The following is a 12232-nucleotide window of genomic DNA, read 5'->3' on the forward strand; positions in this document are numbered from 1 at the left end:
GGAGTGTACATATTACAGAGAGGGAGGTGCTGGAAGTCTTAACGCGCATCAAGGTAGATAAATCTCCGGGACCTGATGAAATGTATCCCAGGACGTTATGGGAGGTTAGGGAGGAAATTGCGGGTCCCCTAGCAGAGATATTTGAATCATCCACCGCTACAGGTGAGGTGCCTGAAGATTGGAGGGTAGCAAATGTTGTGCCTTTGTTTAAGAAGGGCGGCAGGGAAAAGCCTGGGAACTACAAACCGGTGAGCCTGACATCTGTAGTGGGTAAGTTGTTAGAGGGTATTCTGAGAGACAGGATCTACGGGCATTTGGAGAGGCAGGGACTGATTAGGAACAGTCAGCATGGTTTTGTGAGAGGAAAATCATGTCTCACGAATTTGATTGAGTTTTTTGAAGGGGTAACCAAGAAGATAGATGAGGGCTGTGCAGTAGACGTGGTCTACATGGACTTTAGCAAAGCCTTTGACAAGGTACCGCATGGTAGGTTGTTACATAAGGTTAAATCTCACGGGATCCAAGGTGAGGTAGCCAATTGGATACAACATTGGCTTGACGACAGAAGACAGAGGGTGGGTGTAGAGGGTTGTTTTTCAAACTGGAGGCCTGTGACCAGCGGTGTGCCTCAGGGATCGGTGCTGGGTCCGCTGTTATTTGTTATTTATATTAATGATTTGGATGAGAATTTAGGAGGCATGGTTAGTAAGTTTGCAGATGACACCAAGATTGGTGGCATCGTGGACAGTGAAGAAGGTTATCTAGGATTGCAACGGGATCTTGATAAATTGGGCCAGTGGGCCGATGAATGGCAGATGGAGTTTAATTTAGATAAATGTGAGGTGATGCATTTTGGGAGATCGAATCGGGCCAGGACCTACTCTGTTAATGGTAGGGCGTTGGGGAGAGTTATAGAACAAAGAGATCTAGGAGTACAGGTTCATAGCTCCTTGAAAGTGGAGTCACAGGTGGATAGGGTGGTGAAGAAGGCATTCAGCTTGCTTGGTTTCATTGGTCAGAACATTGAATACAGGAGTTGGGATGTCTTGTTGAAGTTGTACAAGACATTAGTTAGGCCACACTTGGAATACTGTGTACAGTTCTGGTCACCCTATTATCGAAAGGATATTATTAAACTAGAAAGAGTGCAGAAAAGATTTACTAGGATGCTGCCGGGACTTGATGGTTTGACTTATAGGGAGAGGTTAGATAGACTGGGACTTTTTTCCCTGGAGAGTAGGAGGTTAAGGGGTGATCTTATACAAGTCTATAAAATAATGAGGGGCATAGATATGGCAGATAGTCAAAATCTTTTCCCAAAGGTAGGGGAGTCTATAACGAGGGGACATAGATTTAAGGTGAGAGGGGAGAGATACGAAAGGGTCCAGAGGGGCAATTTTTTCACTCAAAGGGTGGTGAGTGTCTGGAACGAGCTGCCAGAGGCAGTAGTGGAGGCGGGTACAATTTTGTCTTTTAAAAAGCATTTGGACAGTTTTTTTTTTATTCGTTCACGGGATGTGGGCGTCGCTGGCAAGGCCGGCATTTATTGCCCATCCCTAATTGCCCTTGAGAAGGTGGTGGTGAGCCGCCTTCTTGAACCGCTGCAGTCCGTGTGGTGACGGTTCTCCCACAGTGCTGTTAGGAAGGGAGTTCCAGGATTTTGACCCAGCGACAATGAAGGAACGGCGATATATTTCCAAGTCGGGATGGTGTGTGACTTGGAGGGGAACGTGCAGGTGGTGTTGTTCCCATGTGCCTGCTGCCCTTGTCCTTCTAGGTGGTAGAGGTCGCGGGTTTGGGAGGTGCTGTCGAAGAAGCCTTGGCGAGTTGCTGCAGTGCATCCTGTGGATGGTGCACACTGCAGCCACAGTGCGCCGGTGGTGAAGGGAGTGAATATTTAGGGTGGTGGATGGGGTGCCAATCAAGCGGGCTGCTTTATCTTGGATGGTGTCGAGCTTCTTGAGTGTTGTTGGAGCTGCACTCATCCAGGCAAGTGGAGAGTATTCCATCACACTCCTGACTTGTGCCTTGTAGATGGTGGAAAGGCTTTGGGGAGTCAGGAGGTGAGTCACTCGCCGCAGAATACCCAGCCTCTGACCTGCTCTCATAGCCACAGTATTTATATGGCTGGTCCAGTTAAGTTTCTGGTCAATGGTGACCCCCAGGATGTTGATGGTGGGGGATTCGGCGATGGTAATGCCATTGAATGTCAAGGGGAGGTGGTTAGACTCTCTCTTGTTGGAGATGGTCATTGCCTGGCACTTATCTGGCGCGAATGTTACTTGCCACTTATCAGCCCAAGCCTGGATGTTGTCCAGGTCTTGCTGCATGCAGGCTCGGACTGCTTCATTATCTGAGGGGTTGCGAATGGAACTGAACACTGTGCAGTCATCAGCGAACATCCCCATTTCTGACCTTATGATGGAGGGACGGTCATTGATGAAGCAGCTGAAGATGGTTGGGCCTAGGACACTGCCCTGAGGAACTCCTGCAGCAATGCCCTGGGGCTGAGATGATTGGCCTCCAACAACCACTACCATCTTCCTTTGTGCTAGGTATGACTCCAGCCACTGGAGAGTTTACCCCCTGATTCCCATTGACTTCAATTTTACTAAGGCTCCTTGGTGCCACACTCGGTCAAATGCTGCCTTGATGTCAAGGGCCGTCACTCTCACCTCACCTCTGGAATTCAGCTCTTTTGTCCATGTTTGGACCAAGGCTGTAATGAGGTCTGGAGCCGAGTGGTCCTGGCGGAACCCAAACTGAGCATCGGTGAGCAGGTTATTGGTGAGTAAGTGCCGCTTGATAGCACTGTCAACGACACCTTCCATCACTTTGCTGATGATTGAGAGTAGACTGATGGGGCGGTAATTGCCGGATTGGATTTGTCCTGCTTTTTGTGGACAGGACATACCTGGGCAATTTTCCACATTGTCGGGTGGATGCCAGTGTTGTAGCTGTACTGGAACAGCTTGGCTAGAGGCGCAGCTAGTTCTGGAGCACAAGTCTTCAGCACTACAGCTGGGATGTTGTCAGGGCCCATAGCCTTTGCTGTATCCAGTGCACTCATCCGTTTCTTGATGTCACGTGGAGTGAATCGAATTGGCTGAAGACTGGCTTCCGTGATGGTGGGGATATCGGGAGGAGGCTGAGATGGATTATCCACTCGGCACTTCTGGCTGAATATGGTTGCAAACGCTTCAGCCTTGTCTTTTGCACTCACGTGCTGGACTCCGCCATCATTGAGAATGGGGATGTTTGCAGAGCCTCCTCCTCCCGTTAGTTGTTTAATTGTCCACCACCATTCACGACTGGATGTGGCAGGACTGCAGAGCTTTCATCTGAACCGTTGGTTGTGGAATCGCTTAGCTCTGTCTATAGCATGTTGCTTCCGCTGTTTAGCATGCATGTAGTCCTGAGTTGTAGCTTCACCAGGTTGGCACCTCATTTTTAGGTACGCCTGGTGCTGCTCCTGGCATGCTCTTCTACACTCCTCATTGAACCAGGGTTGATCCCCTGGCTTGTTGGTAATGGTAGAGTGAGGAATATGCCGGGCCATGAGGTTACAGATTGTGCTGGAATACAATTCTGCTGCTGCTGATGGCCCACAGCGCCTCATGGATGCCCAGTTTTGAGCTGCTAGATCTGTTCTGAATCTATCCCATTTAGCACGGTGGTAGTGCCACACAACATGTTGGATGGTGTCCTCAGTGCGAAGACGGGATTTCATCTCCACGAGGACTGTGCGGTGGTCACTCCTACCAATACTGTCATGGACAGATGCATTTGCGACAGGTAGATTGGTGAGGACGAGGTCAAGTAAGTTTTTCCCTCGTGTTGGTTCGCTCACCACCTGCCGCAGGCCCAGTCTCGCAGCTATGTCCTTCAGGACTCGGCCAGCTCGGTCAGTCGTGGTGCTACCGAGCCACTCTTGGTGATGGACATTGAAGTCCCCCACCCAGAGTACATTTTGTGCCCTCCAAGTGGTGTTCAACATGGAGGAGGACTGATTCATCAGCTGAGGGAGGACGGTACGTGGTAATCAGCAGGAGGTTTCCTTGCCCATGTTTGACCTGATGCCATGAGATTTCATGGGGTCCAGAGTCAATGTTGAGGACTCCCAGGGCCACTCCCTCCTGACTGTATATCACTGTACCACCACCTCTGGTGGGTCTGTCCTGCCGGTGGGACAGGACATACCCAGGGATGGTGATGGAAGAGTCTGGGACGTTGGCTGAAAGATATGATTCTGTCAGTATGGCTATGTCAGGCTGTTGCTTGACTAGTCTGTGGGACAGCTCTCCCAATTTTGGCACAAGTCCCCAGATGTTAGTAAGGGTCGACTGGGCTTGGTGTTTTTTTGCCGTTGTCGTGTCCGGTGGCTCGTGGTCCGTCCGGTTTTATTCTTATTATGACTTTTCGTAGCAAGATTTTACAACTGAGTGGCTTGCTGGGCCATTTCAGAGGGCAATTAAGAATCAACCACATTGCTGTGGGTCTGGAGTCACATATAGGCCAGACCGGGTAAGGGTGGCAGGCTTCCTTCCCTGAAGGACATTAGTGAACCAGATGGGTTTTTACGACAATCCGGTAGTTTCATGGCCATCATTACTGATACTAGTATTTTAATTCCAGATTTTTATTTAATTAATTGAATTTAATTCATTAATTGAATTTAAATTCGCCAGCTGCCGTGGCGGGATTTGAACTCATGACTCTGGATTTTATTCCAGGCCTCTGGATTACTAGCCCAGTAACATAACCACTATGCTACCGTACCCTATGTTACATGGGTAAGATGGGTATAGAGGGATATGGGCCAAGTGCAGGCAATTGGGACTCGCTTCGTGGTTTTAACTGGGCGACATGGACATGTTGGGCCGAAGGGCCTGTTTCCATGTTGTAACTTCTATGATTCTATGATTCTATGATGTTGTCTACATGGATTTTAGAAAGGCATTTGACAAGGTCCCACATGGCAGACTGGTCAGAAAGATAAAAGCCCATGGGATACAGGGAAATGTGACGAATTAGATCCAAAAGTGGCTCAGTAACAGGAAATAAAGGGTAAAAGTCGATGGATGTCTTTGCGAATGGAAATCTATTTCCAGTGGTGTGCCACAGGGCTCAGTGTTGGGCCCCTTGCTGTTTGTGGTATATATTAATGATTTGGACTTGAATGTAGGGGGCATGATTGGCAAATTTGCAGACAACACAAAAATTGGCCGTGTAGTTGATTGTGAAGAGGATAGCTGTAGACTCCAAGAAGATATCAATGGGTTGGTGGAGTGGGCGGAAAAGTGGCAAATGGAGTTCAACCCGGAGAAGTGTGAGGTAATGTACTTAGGGAGGGCAAACAGTAAAAGGGAATACGCAGTAAACGGGAATATATTGAGAGGGGTAGAGGAAGTGAGAGACCTTGGAGTGCATGTGCACAGGTCCCTGAAGGTGGCAGTACAGGTAGATAAGGTTGTGAAGAAGGCATACGGAATGCTTTCCGTTATTAACCGAGGTATAGAATACAAAAGCAGGGATGTAATGATTGAACTGTATAAAACGCTGGTAAGGCCACAGCTGGAGTATTGTGCGCAGTTCTGGTCAACACATTACAGGAAGGACGTAATTGATCCAGAGAGAGTGCAGAGAAGATTTACAAGAATGTTGCCAGGGCTTGAAAATTGCATCTACGAGAAAAGATTGGATAGGCTTGGGTTGTTTTCCTTGGAGCAGAGGAGGCTGAGGGGAGACTTGATTGAGGTGTACAAAATTATGAGGGGCCTACATAGAGCAGACAGGAAGTACCTGTTTCCCCTGGCGGAGAGTTCAAGAACTAGAGGACATAGATTTAAGCTGATTGGCGGAAGGATTAGAGGGGACATGAGGAAAATTTTTTTTTACCCAGAGGGTGTTGGGTGTATGGAATTCACTGCCCGAATTGGTGGTAGAGGCAGGGACCCTCAACTCTTTGAAAAAGTACCTGGACCTGCACCTAAAGTGCTGTAAGCTGCAGGGCTACGGACCGGGTGCTGGAAGGTGGGATTAGAATGGGCACCTGGTTCTTCTTCGAGCCGGCGCGGACATGGTGGGCCGAATGGCCCCCTTCTGTGCTGTATCTTTTCTATGGTTCCATGGCTAACCCCCTCCCCACCCACCCCGTTGTTCAACACATTAATTTTGAAATCACTGTCCTCATCTATGAATTCAACCATGTCCTTGTCCCACCTTATCTCTGCAATCTCGTGCAGCCACAAATCCCCTCCCAAAAGTTCCATTCCTCTGATTCCAGCCTTTACTTAGTGGCAGCACTCTTGACTGCAAGACAAATGGTTGTAGATACAAGCCCCAATCCAGGACTTGAGCACATAATCTAACCTGATACTTTAGTGCAGTACTGAGGGAGTGCTGCATTGTGAGAGGTACTGTCTTTTCGATGAGACATAAAAGCAAAGCCCCATCTGCTGCTCAAGTGAATGTAAAAGATCCCATGGCACTAATCAAAGAAGAGCAAGGGAGTTCTCCTGATGTACTGGCTAACATTTATCCCTTAATCAACACCAGCAAAACAGATTATTTGATCATTAATCTCATTGTTGTTTATCAGACATTGTTTTGCATATATTGGCTGTTGCGTTTGCCTTCAGAACAACAGAAAGTGCCAGAAGTGCCAAGTGGATGATCCATCTCGGCCTCCTCCCGATATCCTCACCATCACAGAAGCCAGTCTTCAGCCCATTCGATTCACTCCACGTGATATCAAGAAACGGATGAGTGCACTGGATACAGCAAAGGCTATGGGCCCCGACAACATCCCGGCTGTCGTGGTGAAGACTTGTGCTCCAGAACCAGCTGTGCCTCTAGCCAAGCTGTTCGAGTACAGCTACAACACTGGCATCCACCCGACAATGTGGAAAATTGCCCAGGTATGTCCTGTCCACAAAAATCAGGACAAATCCAATCCAGCCAATTACCACCCCATCAGTCCATTCTTAATCATCAGCAAAGTGATGGAAGGTGTCGTCGACAGTGCTATCAAGCGGCACTTACTCACCAATAACCTGCTCACCGATGCTCAGTTTGGGTTCCGCCAGGACCACTCGGCTCCAGACCTTAAACACGGACAAAAGAGCTGAATTCCAGAGGTGAGGTAGAGTGACTGCCTTTGACATCAAGGCAGCATTTGACCAAGGAACCCTAGTAAAATTGAAGTCAATGGGAATCGGGGGGAAAACTCTCCAATGGCTCGAGTCATACCTAGCACAAAGGAAGATGGTAGTGGTTGTTGGAGGCCAATCATCTCAGCCCCAGGTCATTGCTGCAGGAGTTCCTCAAGGCAGTGTCCTAGGCCCAACCATCTTCAGCTGCTTCATCAATGACCTTCCCTCCATCATAAGGTCAGAAATGGGGATGTTCGCTGATGATTGCACAGTGTTCAGTTCCATTCACAACCACTCAGATAATGAAGCAGTCGATGACCACATGCAGCAAGATCTGGACAACATCCAGGCTTGGGCTGTTAAGTGGCAAGTAACATTTGTGCCAGACAAGTGCCAGGCAATGACTATCTTCAACGGCATTACCATCGCCAAATCCCCCACCATCAACATCCTGGGGGTCACCATTGACCAGAAACTTAACTGGACCAGCCACATAATACTGTGGCTACAAGAGCAGTCAGAGGCTGGGTATTCTGCAGCGAGTGACTCACCTCCTGACTCCCCAAAGCCTTTCCATCATCTACAAGGCACAAGTCAGAAGTCAGGATTGAATACTCTCAACTTGCCACTCAAGAAGCTCAACACCATCCAGGACAAAGCAGCCCGCTTGATTGGCACCCCATCCACCATCCTAAACATTCACTCCCTTCACCACCGGCGCACTGTGGCTGCAGTGTGTACCATCCACAGGATGCACTGCAGCAACTCGCCAAGGCTTCTTCGACAGCACCTCACAAACCCGCAACTTCTACCACCTAGAAAGACAAGGGCAGCTGACACATGGGAACAACATCACCTGCACATTCCCCTCCAAGTCACGCACCATCCCGACTTGGAAATATATCGCCGTTCCTTCATCATCGCTGGGTCAAGCTCCTGGAACTCCCTTCCTAACAGCATTGTGGGAGAACCTTCACCACACGGACTGCAGCGGTTCAAGAAGGCGGCTCACCACCACCTTCTCAAGGGCAATTAGGGATGGGCAATAAATGCTGGCCTCGCCAGCGACACCCACATCCCATGAACGAATAAAAAAAATAATTAAACTTCAAAAGTAATTAATTGGCTATAAAGTGCTTTTTGATGTCCTGAGGATGTGAAAGGTGCTATGTTAATGCACATTTGTTCTTTCTTTCTATGTATCCCTCCCTCCCTTCACCTCACCAATGGCAGCAGAGCTTTCGGCTGCTCATTCAAATTTTTGGAGCTCTCCCTGAACCTTTCTCAACGCCTCCAAAAATCTCCTGAAGACCCTCTCTTTGATCAACCTTTCAGTCACCATTCCTAATCTCTCCGTTCCTGACTCGGCATCCATTTTCCTTACACCTATTTGTGAAGAGCCTTAAGTTATTTCTTTACATTCAAGGCAAGATATAAATGTAAGTTGTTGGTGTTGTAACCTGATCCTATCCCCACACAACATCACACATATGGACTTGCCAGCAAAGATCATTCAACAATGACTGAAAGGTGGAATCCTCACTGATTTTCCCCTCCCTAACCCAAGAACATTAAAGCCAGTGGCAGCAGGCCTACTGCCACTTGGCTAAGGTCAGCTACTTCAGAACAGACCAGGACCAAACCAAGTCCTTTCTGTTCCGCATAACTCAGTGGTGCATTATACAGCTGGAAGGGAGGGAAGGAGGTTGACAGCATTAATGAGGAGGAAATAGTGTCAGCATGAACTGAGGAGAAGGTAGTTCACAACAGGAACTGAAAGAAAGGGGGATAATATAGTGCCAGCATAAACTGAGGGGAAGAGGAGTGAACTGGGAAGGAGGTAGAGATTAATTAACAATTTAATATTCAAAATAATATTTTCACAATATAGAACACAGATGCATATCTACAATAACCTGCATTGTCCCGATAAAATTTTCCTGCAGTTTTTGCCATAAACTTCCACAACTTTCAAGTGGCCCATTTCATTAGACTATCTCTTACTCTAAGAAATTCTTTTCCAGATATCAAAACTGTGAAACACCTTGACTTCCTTGGTTTTCCCTTCTTCCTACAATCTGCAGGCTTTTAAAAACACAAGCTTGGCATCACCCCGCCATCGAGTTATGATTTAACTCATCTTTGCTATTACCCTTTAAACCTAGGTGGCATTCTGAAGAATGGACTTTGCCCTTCACCTAGGCTTTTTGGAAATAATAAAAGGCCCTGAGATCAATCGTTACTGATAGCAATTTATATATCACAATAAGTTCCCTGTTCCAAAGTATAGTTCTAAATTATAAGGCATGCTTTGTGAATAGGCTGTATGAACAGGCACAAATGACAAATATTAAAGATTAATTAGGTAACCAAATTGTTCAGATAAATGGCCAGAACCTTTGCCAAAATTTCAGAATTTCACTTTGAGACGGAACTCAGGACATAGGAGTAACACTGGCTAGGTTCTTTGGGGTAGAAAGTGGTATGCATTGCACCCATTTTTCAGGCATAAAACAGGTGCAATGATGACCGATTTAGCAGTGTGATGGCCCACACTCAATCTGCACATGCATTCGGGCCACTGCTAAATTCATCAGGCCCATTTCTCAGGCATCCCTGGCGGCTACCTAAAACAGGTGTTAGTCCCATTACCTATATGAATGAGGGCCGACTCCACAGCACTCGCGATGACCCCACTCCCGGTTGCCGCTCCAATTCCCCTCCTGGGACTTACCTCTGGACTACTGCCTGTGAGGCAAGCGGCCCGCCATTCACCTTTAGAAAAGAGGAGAGCTGCCTGTGGAGGCACAACAGGTGCCAGCAGCTAGCCCAAATAATGATAATGAAGCCCAAGGACCAATTTCGGGCCAGCCTCGAATCTCTCTGTCGGTACTTGAGCTGTTGGCGTGCTGCTGGTTATGGGCCCCAAAATGAGCCATTACCAATTTCTACCTCTTTTTTTTGAGAATTAACAATGTAGTAGCATCTTGTCATATGTTCAGCAAGGGCTCTGGGGCACTCATGCAATGAATGATGTTGGGAGGTAAAGTTTTATATAATTAAAAGTCTTGTGTCTAACACGCATCTGTTACATCCCACCTTTCAAAACTATTAGAACTAAAAATGTGACCTCGGGGGCATAACAGGTCAAAAGTGCCACATTTCAGGCTATTGTGCCTCTGTAGGGCAAGAATTAATATCTGGCTGGAATGAGGACTTTATCTGTTAAGCTAACAATTGTGGGACTGGATAGGCCCAGACCTGCTGGAAGTGTACGGGGGTATGCTTCTGGCAGGCAGCATGTCAGACTCCATGAGGAAAGGCATCATCACCCTCATCTACAAACGGAAGGGGGAGAGGGAAGAAATCAAAAATTGGCGACCCATCTCACTACTTAACGTGGACTACAAAATTCTGTCCAAGGTCATCGCCAATCGGGTCAAGTCAGCCCTGGAGGTGGTGATCCACCCCGATCAGACCTGCACCGTACCCGGCAGGAAGATCTCTGATAGCCTGGCGCTACTCAGGGATACGATTGCCTACGTACAGGACAGGGGGGTGAACACCTGCCTGATCAGCCTGGACCAGGAGAAGGCCTTTGACAGAATATCCCACACGTACATGATGGACGTACTCTCCAAAATGGGGTTTGGGGAGGGAATCCGCAATTGGATCCAACTGCTCTACACAAACATCAGTAGCGCAGTTTCAATCAACGGGTGGGAATCAGAAAGCTTTCCGATCAAATCTGGAGTCAGGCAGGGCTGTCCTCTCTCCTCCGTCTTGTTCGTGTGTTGCATCGAACCCTTTGCCGAGTCCATCAGGAGGGATGCGGGCATAAGAGGGGTGACGATCCCAGGCAGCGGAGGCACTCAGGTCAAGGCCTCCCTGTACATGGATGACGTCGCCGTCTTTTGCTCGGATCAGCTGTCGGTCCGCAGATTGATGAGCATCTGCGACCGTTTCGAACTGGCCTCGGGGGCCAGGGTAAATCGTAGCAAGAGCGAGGCCATGTTCTTTGGGAACTGGACCGACCGATCCTTTGTCCCCTTCACCGTCAGGTCGGATTACCTGAAGGTGCTGGGGATCTGGTTCGGGGGGGCCGGGGCGTGCACCAAAAACTGGGAGGAGCGTATCTCCAAGGTTAAGCAGAAACTGGGACTGTGGCATCAACGATCCCTCTCGATCGTGGGCAAGAACCTGGTCATCAGGTGCGAGGTGCTCTCGGTGTTGCTGTACGTGGCGCAGGTCTGGCCCATACCTCGCTCCTGCGCCGCGACAGTCACCCGAGCCATCTTCCACTTTGTCTGGAGATCAAAAATGGACCGTGTCCGCAGGGTCACGATGTACAAATCTCCAGAGAAAGGGGGGAAAGGCGTGCCCAACGTGGCCCTCATCCTGATGGCCACCTTTGTGTGCGGCTGCATCAAGCTGTGCATAGACCCTCAGTACGCAAACACAAAGTGTCACTACGTGCTGAGGTTCTACCTGTCCCCGGTGTTGAGAAGGATGGGCCTGGCCACGCTGCCACGGAACGCTCCGTCCAGTTGGACCGTTCCGCCCCACATGTCCTGCGTGGAAAGGTTTGTGCAGGAAAACACCTTTGACCACAAGGCGATCAGCGAGTGGTCCGCACGTAACGTCCTCGAGACCCTGCGGGAAAAGGAGATGGTGGATCCTGTCGGTTGGTTCCCCGAGCAGACTGTCAATGTCATTTGGCAGAACGCCTCATCGCCAGAGCTCTCAAACAAGCACCAAGACCTAGCTTGGCTGGTGGTGAGAAGGGCCCTTCCCGTCAGATCCTTCATGCACTCCCGGACTCTCAGCGCCACCGCGCGCTGTCCCAGAGGAGGCTGCGGTGGAGACGAGACCGTCACCCATCTCCTTATGGAATGTGCCTTTGCAAAGAAGGTCTGGAGAGAGATGCAGTGGTATCTGTCCAGGTTCGTCCCGAGCAGTTCCGTAACACAGGTTTCTGTGCTCTACGGGCTGTTCCCGGGGACGCACACTGAGACGGACATCGGCTGCTGCTGGAAGACCATCAACTCGGTGAAAGACGCCCTTTGGTCTGCCCGAAA

The sequence above is a fragment of the Heptranchias perlo genome, chromosome 11 (genome assembly GCF_035084215.1).
Source record: "Heptranchias perlo isolate sHepPer1 chromosome 11, sHepPer1.hap1, whole genome shotgun sequence".
Taxonomy (NCBI): Eukaryota; Metazoa; Chordata; class Chondrichthyes; order Hexanchiformes; family Hexanchidae; genus Heptranchias; species Heptranchias perlo.